The sequence below is a fragment of the Octopus sinensis genome, linkage group LG2 (assembly GCF_006345805.1).
Source record: "Octopus sinensis linkage group LG2, ASM634580v1, whole genome shotgun sequence".
In the NCBI taxonomy this organism is placed as follows: domain Eukaryota; kingdom Metazoa; phylum Mollusca; class Cephalopoda; order Octopoda; family Octopodidae; genus Octopus; species Octopus sinensis.
Genome location: NC_042998.1, coordinates 131700361 through 131716001, shown reverse-complemented (window position 1 = coordinate 131716001; position 15641 = coordinate 131700361).

Here is a 15641-nt window from a genome sequence, read left to right as displayed (position 1 = left end):
TCCCAAATGTTTTGTTCAGGTTAAGCGACCCATTGCATTTGGAACATCAAATCCAGGGCTCCTAACAACGTCAATGGTGACACGTGCGCTGAAAAGACGATATATACTTGTACTTTTATATATATATATATATAGTATTGAGTATAAATATAAATATACACATATATAGTATTAAATATAAAACAAATGATAGAGACGAAAAATGGAATACACGGGTAACTACTGCTCATACCTATTGTTTCTACCGATCTTGCATCGATACCTCGCTGGAGGGAAACTATATAACTAGCTGTGGTGCATCCCTTGGTGCAGAAGCTTCTCCTCAGGTGACGTAATAAGAGCTATCTCGTTAAATGAACTCTGCTTCGCTCGGATTTGATACAGTATGTTGTTCGTGTCCGTAGGTTAAGGCTACTGGACAGGAATATATACATATACATATACATATACATACATACATAATACTTATATATATATATATATTATATATATATATATATATATATATATATATATATATATATATATATATATATATATATATATATATATATATATTGGCACTTGATCCCCGTGCTAGTAGGGTGCTAAGAGCACCATTCGAGCGTGATCGTTGCCAGAGCGGCTAGCTGGCTTTCGTGCCGGTGGCACGTAAAAGGCACCATTCGAGCGTGATCGTTACCAGCATCGCCTTACTGGCACCTGTGCCGGTGGCATGTGCAAAAAAATTCGAGCGAGGTCGTTGCCACTACCGCCTGACTGGCCCCCCGTACCGGCGGCACATAAAAGCATCCACTACACTCTCAGAGTGGTTGGCGTTAGGAAGGGCATCAAGCTGTAGAAACTCCTGGTGCAGCCATCTGGTTCGCCAGCCCTCAGTCAAATCGTCCAACCCATGCTGGCATGGAAAGCGGACGTTAAACGATGATGATGATGATATATATATATATATACATATATATATATATATATATATATGTATATATATATGTATGTATGTATGTATGTATGTATGTATGTATGTATGTATGTATGTATGTGTGTATGTATATATGTGTGTATGTGAGTGTATGTGTGTGTATGTGTGTGTTGTATTTATATATGTGCATGTATATGAGTGCATGTATGTTCTTAACGAGAAAGTCTTTATGCTATTGCTTGAGCAACCTGAAGTAATAACCACATGACTCTCAAGTCACGCAATACGGTCTTAAAATGAAGACCGGTTAATCAAGACTGGAACATTTTGAATCATAGGTCTGTTCTGTTCTGTTCTGTTCAGAACTGACGTCGGATTAAAGAATAAAAACATTAAAAATGAATGCATCAACAGCAAAGTTAGCAGCAGCAGCAACAGCAGTAACAACAACCAGAATTACATTGATGATGTCCACAAATGCAGCCCGGCGTGAAACAAGTGATGATAAGGATATTAATCACGATGTTGATAATGATTATTGTTGCCAGCTAGCTTGAAACACACATCAGGATGACGAAGACGATAACCTCACTGACGACGACGACGACGACGATGATGATGATGATGATGATGATTGATGTGGTGATGATACTAATTGCAGGAAGAGCCAAGAGGAGAAGGAGAAGCAATGCAGTGGAGGAGAAGAAGAAGAAGCTAGCATGTCATTTTAATTACCATAACCTTAAGTCTCCTTCATTATACATCTCAAGAGAGATTAACTGCATTGCAACAACACACCTAATCCGTCTCCCTCCCTCTCTCTCTCTCTCTCTCTCTCTCTCTCTCTATCTATCTATCTGACTATCGAAAACATCGTTTTATATGCATCAGCGATTAGATAACTTTTCGTTTCATTTTTGCTATCTTAGCACATGTGGTTTCAAGGCTCAGCGTGTTTGTCGATCTTATAGAAATACCAGGCAATCGTCTTCCAAGTCGCTGCATACCGTGTTCAAAACGAAGGACTCAATGGATAAGGGAGTTTCATATACATTATGTCTGAAAAGAAATACAAAACAAAAAGCAGAAACAAAAAGCAGAAACAAAAAGAAAAACAGTAAGGTCTCGTTTCATAGTACTGGAGGAGAGCGGACATGGATTAAGCAGAAAAACTAAATCTAACAACAGTTTTACTGTCGAACCCACGAGGATGCCTCTACGCGGTTGCACGACTTGGATAGAAATAGTCACCACATCTCCTTCATATTGCAATCTGCTATCTTGTAGACTGAGAGAGCTTTGGAAAATATAGTTCTATACTAGCTTAAGGTGACCCGCTCTACGCGCGGGTAAGGGTGTGGTTGTTACTTTCTGTTGCTTCCTTTATGTTTCTTATCACCACGTTCACCCTCTTTGTTTCTCTCTCATTTCTCTCTCACTTTCCCACTCTCTTACTCTTACTTTCTCTCGGCGACCTAGTCCAGTCGCTTCCTCGCCTCTTTTTAAGTGTCCCTGTAATTTTGGAGCCAATCCGACCCCATTTACCGCACCTTAAACCGTTCCCATCCCCAAATGAGACAAACAAATTTTTCGCATTTCAGCTTTATAGATATTGATATGCAATGTCCGAGATGGTACAATTGGCATAAGTGGGACGAAGTTAATAACAGATTTGCTTAGTTTGCAGTGACATCAAACAATTGCAACAACCATGTAGTCAGGTCACCCTATTTAGAGATCATCGGCTTGCATAAGCCTTCCAGTCATTTCCGACGTTTCAGCTTTGAACATTCATTGTCAAGAGTGAGGTCTGAAAAATTCGAAAGAGCATCATATTTTTTTTTTCTCTTTTGCTTTTCCCTTTGTTTATTTCTGTTAGACACAAGTCATTGATATTGTGCGTTACCGATCGACTAACGTCAAAATGTTATTGTCATATGAGGAAGGTATTGCTATTTTATACGTGTGTGACGTTGATAGATACATATATATATGTGTATATATGTATGTATACATGTATGTCTGTATGCATGTATGCATGTATGCATGTATGTATGCGTGTATGTATGTATGTATGTATGTATGTATCTATGTATATATATGTATATATATATATATATATATATATATATATATATATATATATATATATATATATATATATTATATATATATATATATATATATATATATATATATACATATATATATATTCAAATAAGGGCGGAGCTCTTCATCAGAAACATTAGAAAAGGAAAGATCCAAGGAAGGGATGACGGAGGAAAAAAATCGCGAACGATACGCACGCAGTCACATTACACACATATACACGTGCACACACACACACACACACGCACACGCATATATGTAATATAAAATGTATGTATATGTGTGAGTGTGTGTGCTTGTGTAGTAAAGCATGGATTGCTTAATTTGTAACCCTAAGATCTCAAGTTCAATCCTACAGCAAGCGTCACCTCCGTAGCTTTGAGTTGGTGCCAATTCTCATGTCTGGAACTCCACACATCACCCCACTCGCATGGTTTGTATCTGCAATCCACAGGTCCAGCCCTCGTTACGTAGAGTACAGACGATTAGAATGGTACTTTATTTTATCGATTCCCGGAGAGATGAAAGGCGTAGTTGACCTAGGTGGTATTTGACCCCAGAACAGGAAGAGACGTAAATATTTTAGTAACGATTATTGGTGGTGTGCCAATTGGCAATTATTTTAGTAATAATTATTTTCTTATAATTTTGTTGATTGCTAATATCACGGAGATCAATTTTCCTCTGCCTACCACCCACCCCTTCGCTACATTACGAATGTTAGTTTTTGTTTTGTTTTTAATGTGATGGTTAGCTGTTAGTTATGTACTTCTGTAGGTATGTAGCGAAGGTCAGGCGGAGGGATGTGGTGAGTAGAGGTGGGTGGTTGATGGAAGTTTGTTTCGGAATGAGGTTGTTTCAACACCGCTTCCACCAACCACCACCAACCACCACCACCAACCACCACCACCACCACCACCACCACCACCACCACCGCCGCCGCCACCACCACCACCACCACCACCACCACCACCACCATCACCACCACCGCCACTGCCACCGCCGCCGCCGCCACCACCACACCACCATCACCATCACCATCACCATCACTACCATCACCAATTTCTCTACCTCCACCATCAATACGTCATTAATATCGCATCGACCGCTGCCGCCGCCAACTCTTTTGCTGCCACTACCATCACCACCACTACCACCACCACCACCACCACCACCAACAACAACAACAACAAAAAGAACAACAACAACAAAGTCACTACCGTCGTCGTCACTACCATCACCATCACCATCACCATCACCATAATTTCTGCAGCTGTTACTGCTGATGCTGCAACCTTATTTTTCTATCTAGGTCAAATTGGCTGACACACTTAACCTTCACCACCACCACCATCACCATCACCACTACCACTACTACCGCCGACGCCGCCATCCTTCTCTATCTTCCCTCCTGAGCCCGTGGCATAACCTCTGCTCCCTTACTCCTACAACTTCCCTCTTATATCACCACCATTACCAACACCACCACCACCACCATCATCGACACGACACTCCCCACCGGCCTGTTAATCAATCGATAATTCTATCAATATATTCCCCACTATCCTGCCCCCCCCCCACCAATAGCCTACTACCAGCTTTTTCACCCCTCCCCCCATATATTGCGTTTACACCCCACGAAAGCATAGTCCCCCCCCGACCACGACCACCACCCCAGCCGATTCCTTCAGACCGAATTAAACAAAATACTTTCCCTTCCAGTTCATTTCCTTGAATCAAAAGTATCAATCACTCACCACTCCCTACTCTACGCACACACGCTCATACACACACACACACACACACACACACACACACACTCACACACACACACACACCACACACACACTCATACACACATTTGCACGCATATATATAAATATATATATATATATATATGTATACATGTATACACACGCACACACACATATGCACGCATAAAAACAGAAATATACACAAACATACACATACACACATACACATATATACACACACATATACACATACACACACTTACGCACAAAGGCAGATATTCGCTCATAGACATGCAAGCATACACACAGAGACGCACACAAATATACGGGCGCACACATGCACACACATACATACAAACACACATATACGCACATAGACATACATAGACATATACACACACTGATACACATAAGCACATAGACATACACACACACACATACACACATGCATATACGAACATATACACATACGTATGAATGCTGCTAATCTTCCCCAGCTTCCACCGACCTAAACACCCACTCCCCACTACACTTCCTCCTCGCAATACTAATCCTATAGTCACCCACCAACCCATACACCTACCTACCTACATATCTATCTACCTACCTACCTACCTACCTACCTACCTACCTACCTACCTACCTACCTACCTATCTACCTACTTGCCTACCTTCCTATCCACCTATCGCCTCACCTATTTCCTCACCTATCACATTCTCATATTCATCTCAACCCATTCCCCTCTACTCACACCTGCACAAAATCGGCACCACATCGGCACCACACCGGCACCATACCTTTCAGGCTCAACCATCTCGTTCGCATCACTGATGCTCTGTTACGGGCAGGCACTTACGCGCGTACTCACACATCTACTTACCTGCACACGCACACACAAACACACACACACTGTGTATACACACATACACACATACATGCATGCACATACACGCATGCACCATCATCATCACGACCACCACAACGACCACCACCATCACCATCAGCATCATCATCCCCCTACCACCAACATCACCACCGACATTACCACGACAACCATCACCTCTAACACCTCATCTACTACAATAACTTAGCACTACCAATGTCACTACCGCCGCCACTACCACCGCTACCACCACAACCACTGTTACCAACATCATCATCACCACCATAACAACCAATAATGCCAGCATCATCATTACCACCACAAGCATCACCCCTAACATAACTTATGAGCAACCCTCTATAACCAAACTACCACCAAAACCAACCACCACTACAGCCACTACTGCCATCGCAACTACCACCATTAATACCACCGCAAATAGCACCTCTACAACAAACATCACTACCAACAACAACAACGACAAGAACAACCCTATCATTATCACAACTACTGAAACCACCCCACCACCACCACCACCACCGCCGCCGCCACCACCACAACCACAACCACCGCTATCAACCATCACCACTCTCACCACCGCCACCACCACCACCACCACTACCATAGCGTTCTATCGTAGGTTTTTCACACGTCAGTAAGCTCTGCTGCATTCAACACCTATTGCCTCGACAGTGAGTGAGGTGCACCGGAAGTTATGTTAAGGTGTTTTAAGAATTCTGCAGCAAATGCTTTAGATGCCAAGAAGCCAGGATGTAACTACGAATGGAGGAAAGGAAGTTATGTATTTCTATATTTACTTTGCTGTGTTTGTTTCTATACCATTTGTTCGTGATATCCTTATCGTTGTAATCGTCGCCACTATTCTGCTACTGCACTTCCTTCCATTTTCCTTCTCTGCTTCAACATCATTTTTGCTCCTCAGAAAATAGCCTCCAACTACGAACATTGCCACTGTGTGTGTGTGTGTGTGTGTGTGTGTGTGTGTGTGTGTGTGTGTGTGTGTGTGTGTGTGTGCGTGTGTGCGCGTGCGCGAGCGTGTATAAAGGATCAAAAACGCATTCCTGAGCCATAGTATCTCAACCCCAGTTTCCAGAACTCAGTGGCGTAAATTCCCCACCCTACTCTAGACGGAACACCAGTTTATCGCAGCTGAGTGAATTGGAGCAACGAGATATAAAGTGCTTTTCTCAAGAACTCAAAGCATCGCCCAGTCCAGAAACGGAAACCGTAATCTTACAACTATAAGTTCAGCACTCTACCCAGCAAGCCACGTGCACAACCGCACCCCACCACACACAAGCACACACAAAAACACACACACACAAACACACACACACACACACACACACACACACACACACACACACACACACACACACAAGACAGAAAACTAGGTTGTCTAGTCCTACTACAATTGCCTCATGAAATGCCTATACTATGACGTAAGCATGGTTCCGGGTGTATAGTATGCACAACAGCCACAAGAATATGTAATACGTTATGCAACTCCCAACTCATCAGGCTTACCAGATACAAAAACAAACAATGTCATGCTGATGAATCAACAGTTCGTCAACCATCGAACTTTTGAATCAGTAGTACCAACATTTCAGAAACTTAAAGCGGGTAGCAATATAATCAGTTAAGAGCGTAGATGATAGAATAAGATTGTACGTTATAAAATAGTTAAAAGGCGTATTGAATCTAAACATGTCATTAAACTTAGCGACATCACTCATAAAAACTCGGACTGGCAAAACAGGCTTATATACCAGCAGATAGAGTCTATCAAAATATTTTTGAAGTTTGTTGCCGACTTTGTTCTCAGAAAAAAGATATATACTGTGTTACATTGTTTAGTACATGAAAGGAGTGATATGATTAATAAATCCAAGCGTAACGTATTCATTTACTTAATTCCTATTTATTAAAGAGCACAGATTAATTATTGCAAGTTTCAGAGGGGAAGGGAGGAAAATTGAAGAAGAAAGGAAAAAGAATAAAAAATAATTAACATATAGAGATAGAAATAATCACGGTGTCAACAATCTTTACCAATAAATAAATTGAAACTGAATAGCATAAATTTTATAGGGAAAGAGTACAGTACTTTTGTCAGGAATTCGGCGTTGGCATAAACAAATGTGTATATTAGACTAATGACAATAGGTTACGCAATAAGTGTCAACATAAAAGATACCAGTCTATATTAGTTATACATCGAAATTTAGAGAGATCAGTTATATAGCTGTTATGAAGTTACAAGTCTCAAGAATAGAGAAGGAAACGCAGATCTGACATTAAAAAACCCCGAAAGCCATGAATTCCAACAATTCCATTAACCAATATTATCGCATTATAATTGAGAATAAAGCAAATCAATTAAAAATCATAAAGGTTAAGTACGAGATAGGGCATATGACTACAAATAATAATTTGAATTATGGGGAGTATTAAGAAAATGTTAATGGAATTTATAAGAATTATAAAGAATTACAATGCCATATTTGTTAAGAGAATTTATAAGGATTATAAAGAATTATAAAGGCCCTAGCCAAGGAGGATGAAACAAATATAAGATACTGCCTAAGGTTAGAAACAAAATAGTTAAAATTATTAAGTTGTAAATTATATAAAATTACAGTCATCGGTATATGTCGTTAGAACAAATGGTGCACAAAAGTAGCTTAAATATAAGTTATTAGTATTAATAGTATTAGAATACTCTAGTCAACCTAAATGTAACCCCATGAATCCTATTACTAATACTTAAAGTTTATATTCTAGGGTTATAGATACGTATTTAGCATTGGAAAAAAGATTTTATAGAACATGTATAAAGTATAAGAAAATACTACAGATAGAATGTGGGCATTTGGTCCTTAATTCATCAGATCTATTGATAATAGCTTCATCCGCACATTTTGATTTCCAACAATTCCAAACAACAGAGATTGGAATCATATCTATCACTAACATAAGGCTTAGCGTATTTAGCGAAGTTACACGTTAGATGAAAATCTATACTTTTTCCTTTAATTCCTTCGGCCTTCGCAAAAAGCGATGTTGTTTTCGATTTACTTTCTAAATGTATGAAGATGATTATATAATCTTAATTTAAGAATAGATATGGAACGTACATAAGTGAAAGTATGTCGATTACTTTTAGTATTACATTCATAAACAATGATTCTGGTCAGGTAACTATTTTCTTTGTATAATTATCCGGATCTATCTTAATTAAGGCAAACATTCTATTAGTTTTGCAATAACGAATCTGTGCATTTTAATCAATAGAAATTAAGTAAATGAATACGTAACTCTTGACTTTATTAACTATACCACTCCTTTGATATACTAAACGATACAACACAGTAAATGTTCTGAGAACAAAGTCAGTAACTGTTTTAAAAATATTTTGATATCGTTAAATGTCATATTTGGCACGTACTATCTGCTGGTTTATAAACCTGTTTGCTAGTACCAGTTTTTGAGTGATGTCGCTAAATTTAATGATATCTTTAGATTAGATATGCCTTTTAACTATTCATTATTTTGTGATCCACGATCTTCATTAACTGATTTTGCGATCTATGACCTTGATTAACTGATTAGTACCACCCGCTTTACATTTCTGGAAGTTTGCAAGCTTGAAGCAGACTGTGGCAGGTATAGAAGGCAAAAAGTGGATGGTATACGATCCTGAACAATAATAATTTATTCGCGTCGAAAGCTACACACTTTTTCCCATAAGGAAGCCACGAAGATAGTCGTAAGAATGAAAGTTTAACGGTTAGCAACTAGAGTTGCTATAAATGGGAATAAAAACTCAAATTGAGGGAGTGGAACAGGTAAAATCCAAAGTACATCTGGTGTAAAAATTACTCTGCGAGAGAAACTTAATTTAGCTAATCATCAGGCCGAGATTACCTTATTTACATGATTATATTGTCGCTTGGAATTTCCAAATTAACTCACCGCAGATGTTACATGGAAAAACTTTATCCATTCCACTCCTTCCATTTGGATAAATTTTGTATATATTCGTTTATCAATTCGTTTTGCAAGATTCCTGATGTAAAATCGTGTTGAAATAGATATTGTTGTACTTCGGGACGGTCATTTTATTTATTAATTTTTTTTTGCCGAAATAAATACACGCACTATATATTTTATCTTCACTCGTTTATTACTGTTATTTTATTATTTTAATGCCTGTCCATTGTCCGGAAATCTTTCGTCACACATCTGTGATAGTTTCAGCGACACTTTTCGTTTCCGTGTGTGTTCTTGCTCCACTCACTCATAAATAAAAAGACCATCCCGAAGTACAACAATATTTGTGTATGTGTGTGTGTGTGTGTGTATACGCATACATACATACATACATACTACATACATACATACATACATACATACATACATACATACATACATACATACATACATATGTACATGAAGCATGCACACACTTCCCGGCATACGTATTATAATATATTCATACATGCGACTGAAATCACAAATATACAGTTTTGCACCATATTATCATACACTTACCAACATTGTTTTTGACATCTATTTTCGTAAGAAATAGTCCAGAAAGTAAAAGATATCTGTATACTCACCACTCACTGACAATACACACTTTTGCTATTGGCCCCAATTCATATCAATGTTCGAGGCTTCACTAAACACTAAAGTAATCGAAAACAATCCCCCGATTGAAACCACCCTAAAGAAATGTGGGCCAATGTGATGCCTGTGTATCTTTGCTTGGCCGATTGCTTGCTTGGGTAGCGGTCTTTCAAAATTTAAAATAAACGAATAATCCAACATCGAACAAGAGTGCCTGCTGTGCAAATTATTGATTATACGAAATATGGTTTCAAATTACATGTAAAATGAAATGCAAAGGAAATACATTCCTACATTCAGCAATATAATATTTAGATGTATTCTTGGCTATAACAGTTGATTTTTTTTAAAGATTTAGCAAAAGGCCGTACAACGTAAAGAAAGTACGGTTGATTAAATGCAGATGTAAGTGGTTATACTGCTTTACATAATATTAGAATATTTCATACAACTGTGTAATGGACTGAGAAGTAGGCGTGCATATTAAAATATGTCTCTAATATTTCATACGTAGTACATAATCTTCCATGTAATATATACATTATATAACGCTATCTATTATATAATCTTTTATATGAATTAATATTGATTCAAACGGTTGAGTGATGGTAAATGACAAAAGGTTCGAAACTGGCAAACTGAAGCTGCTTTGTGATTTCAAAACAAGGTTCAGTGGCAATAAAACTCCCACCAAAGAAAAAAAAAAGTTATTGAACGTCACATTCACGCGCCTCCTCTATGGAGATTTAAATGAAACGATGCCGTTGTTGTTGACAGCCGGAACTTCTTTGATCATAAATCTATTGGATTACAGCTGACCTATGATCAATGACGTTCCAGCTGTCACCACTCCATCTGTCATTCTGATATAGTGTATCTAGAATTACAATACTGCATGTAAATTATTCTTACTTTTTAACGCGATAAAATCAAATTTGTGGAAAGTTTGGTTAGTATTTCTAGCACGTCAAGTAACAGATTAGAAGCTTTGCGTTAACTCGAGATAATATTAGCTGATATAATATAATAGATGAGAGCCCAACAAGAGAGAACCGAAGGAAAATATTTTACAGTATATGGTCAGTTTAGAGAGGATAGTATATCATGCAGCCAGCCCAGAGACTACAGTTCATGTCTTGTTACATATTCTGTCCTTAGCATCACTGAGCATCTTTCAAGAAAAATACTTAGCAGTAAGCATGAGTTCGGCCCAGTGGTTTTCAAACATTTTTTTGCCTATGGACCCATTTGATTTCTATTTCATTCTACTGGACCCCTATTGACTTTCAGTGTTTTTTATAAGTCCTATTATATTTTTAATGTTAAATACTATTGGAAATTGTATTTAAAAAATTTTTTTAATATTTTGTGTACTTTAGTTGTATAAGCAATTTACTTCATATATATTTTTAGCAATAAAATCTCATATAGACTCCAAGGGCCATGTGGACCCCGTTTCAGAACTACAAGGGTAGACGAAGGAGAGTAGAGGTACTGGTAGAGAGAGTAATGCGGAGATGGAGAAAATGCTTGAGAGCACGGAGTCCCCCGTCGTAAGGGTGGATGGTGTAGAGGGATTTGATGTCCATACTGAAAATGAGGCGTGTGGGGATGGGGAGGGGATGAGGGAGGGGAGATGGGGAGGGATGGAATAAGGAGAGAAGGAGGGATGGAATGGAGGAGGGAATGAGGGGAAAATAGCTGCAAAGGTGGAGAGCAAGATTGGTATCCTGGATGCTTGAGCGGAGAGCAGTAACCAAAAATGCGGGAAGAATGTTGTGGTAGGCGGTGATAATTTCAGTGGCGGTTGCTACAAACAATGGCTCAACTAAAAGCACCGACATCGATCAATCCGTGTGAGAGAGACTCCATCTCCTTTGCGGTCCGGGGCTAAGATGACAACGCCCCTGGCTAAGACGTCAATGAAGAGCTCCCAATGTCAGTAGGCCATACTGGTGTCCCGCAAATCACATTTCAGGGATCATACGATCGGATCTACCCCCCACGTTATTAATGGATATGTAGTTTCTAATCAGCTTTCTCCTTTCTAGTTTTGAGAAGCCTACTTTAAACAATATGTATGTATGTATATATATGTAGGGGTATATACATACACACATGTATATATATATATATATATTATATATATATATTATATATATATATATATATATACATGCTCTCTCTCTCTCACACACACACATATATCATATGGCGAACGAGTAGATGAAAAGCTAGGGCAACAGACTAAATGTAATAATGATTTCTTCCACAGGCACAAGTCTATATATCTTGAGATAGAATTTTGACCTGGTGTTGGAGCTTCTAACAATTCCAGAAAAACTAAAGGTAAAGAGAGAAAATAAAAGACGACTGACGTATTTGCAAGCGTTGTATTATAATGCATGTTCTATATAAATGTGAGAGCTTAGACATTTTCTCACATGAACACGTTTTAAGACCTTTTTAAAAGCAGACACTAGCTCGCTAAAACTCCTTGGCAAACATTTGTACATTCTGATAAGACAATAAATCACATTAAGACTAAAAATAGCACGTATTCTGGGAATCTTTCGAAAAACATCACAAATGCATGCAGAAAAATAAACACTAGCATTTACTAGGAAATTAATAGCGAATAAGCATTCACAATACAAATTAAAACAGATAACAATATTGAATGGTCAGCTTCACGTAAACCCTATGCTACGTTAAAAGACCACTAGGATATTTTTACCATCCGATCCCAACAGTAGTTTTAGTGGTGGATCTACCATAAAACTAATGAAGCTTGAGCTTCAGGGATTCTAATCCCGGAGAAGCCCCTCTGAAGCAACTTAATGTTTTCATTCTGTCAATCTATGTATTTTAGTATTTTGCTATGCTGGCTGCTGTTAGCAGTCTTAGTGCTATGTCTAAACACTCAGAACCTAGCCACGAGTTGTTCACCTGCAGTTTCTGCCGGTGTGGAGTAGCATAAAAAATAAAAGTACAAACGACTCTCAGATAATTCGCTTCACTTGAATTATTTTGAAAACTTCGACCCTGTCCCTCCCATTGTCAAATTTGTCTGCTTCTACACCAGCACGGTAGAGATAAGAATTTTTATTTTCACACCATTATTTAATAACCAATGAAAGGGTTTGCCTCCTAATTTTGGACTTACAAGCTGTTCAATAACAAAGCATTTCTTCTAATTCAAAAATTGTTGGAATATCAACTTGTACAAAATGAACAATTTTTCATTTATGACTATATATTAAGTTGTGGACTCTTATCTTCATCGATCTCTCACTGTGGCCAATGAAAATATAACTCCAATTTCTTTTTCACAGAAGTCTGGTCCCCAAGAGGAATAACAATGTTTTCAAGACAGTACTTAAGCTGATACCAGAAATGCCAACTCAAAGAAAAGCAATTTAAAGAAATTTCTAAATGTCAAAAACTATCAAATTATTTTACAATAAGTAAAAGTTTGTCATCACCTGCAACTGAAACAGGCCATGCAAGCACCAGTGAAGTCAATGATAGTGCACAAGCCATGAGTACACTGTTTAGCAATAATCAACCTAGTGTTGACAATTTTGGTGCAGATGATGATCACCGTGGTCAAGAACTTCAAGAAAAGATAGAGCAGAAACAGGAAGCAAATTTAGCGATTTCAAAGAATACAGTGACCTGGCAAACTGGCCTGTAACAATTGATAATGATTTCGTAGAAAACTGTTTAATGCAAGACATCAGTTTTTTTCAAAATAAAAAACGAAATAATGTATATACTGAATCCAACAAGATTTACAAACAGCGAAATCGAAGTTTCTCAAACAAGTACTTTGAAAAAAAGATTGAAAAATAGTCATACTGTTAGTTTATTCAAAGAACAAACTCTTTCTAAATGCCAAATATCACTTACAACGGGTGGGTTTTCTGATTGGATCAATATACTCAGAACTCTAGAAAATCAAGAAGAGAGCATGGAATATAACAGGGCGATATTGAGCTGGCTAACACGAAAGTCAAATAAAAACATTTTGGATCAGCAACTTGAAGAATACTTGAGAAAAACATGCAGTACTATTTTGAAGCACTAAAAAGAGTTGTAGCAATTATTAAGTATTTAAGTGTAAGATGTTTAGCATTTATAGGCCATGAGGAAAAGTGGGACTCCCCAAACAATGGATATTTCATGGGAGTCATTCAGCTTATTGCGGATTTTGACCCATTTTTACAAGAACATTTAGAGAAATGTGAAAATTAAAAAGTGAATATTACTTACCTATTCAAATCTGAGTCTGAAGAATTGATAGAAATCATGGGAAAACATGTGAAAGATGAAGTGGCGAATCAGATCAACAACCTAGACATCAAATGCTACTCAATTATTGTTGACTCTACACCTAATATGACACATGTTGACCAGCTGGTAATTGTGGTTTGATACTGTTATAATGGAAAACCCCGAGAGAGATTTTTAGCATTTTTGCCAATAGAAAAACATTCATCCACGACCTTGTTCAACAAAATAACAATTGCCGGGGGAGCATAAGCTTTCACTTGAAAATATCCGCGGTCACTCGTATGATAATGCTTCCAACATGAAAGGCTCGGAGAAAGGGCTGTGAGCACTTCTTGAAAACATTAACAAGTATGCAGATTATGTACCATGAGCAAGTCATTTACTAACCTTGTTTGGTAAAAGGCAATGTCTACTGTACCTGAAGTTGTTGACTATTTTGGCATCTTGCAGCAGCTGTATGTTTTCTTTTCTGAATCTCCTCGAAGATGAGAAATTTTGAACACACAAGGCAATCTAGCCTTTTCTCTAAAGAGCTTAAGTGTAACTAATTGGTCTGCACATTATGAAACAGTCCGGGCAATTAAAAATGAATATATGGATATCTTACAAACTCTCAAACATGTTTGAAGACTTAGAAGAGAAGCCTGAATGTAAAGCGAGATGCAAAGAATTTATACCACAAATTGGTAAAATTAGAATATGCTATTTTGACAGTCGTTTGGGAAGAAGTTATGGTACAGATGTATTTGAAGGTTACCTTCTGCTAGCATCTTTGTTTTCATTTGTTAAAGAACTACGAGAAAATTCAGTCAACAGGATTGCACACTATGCAACTGTAGCAAATGGTTTATCTGAATATATCACCTCAAATTGTTCTGATGTTTCCAAACGCATTGTTACAAAAAAATTTGCAGATGGAACAAGTGATAAGGCTTCCTTGAAAGGGGCTGAAAAATTTAGAATAGAAGTTCTAAATCAAGTATATGACTGCTTGATAATCCATTTAAGCAAGTGGATGGACCC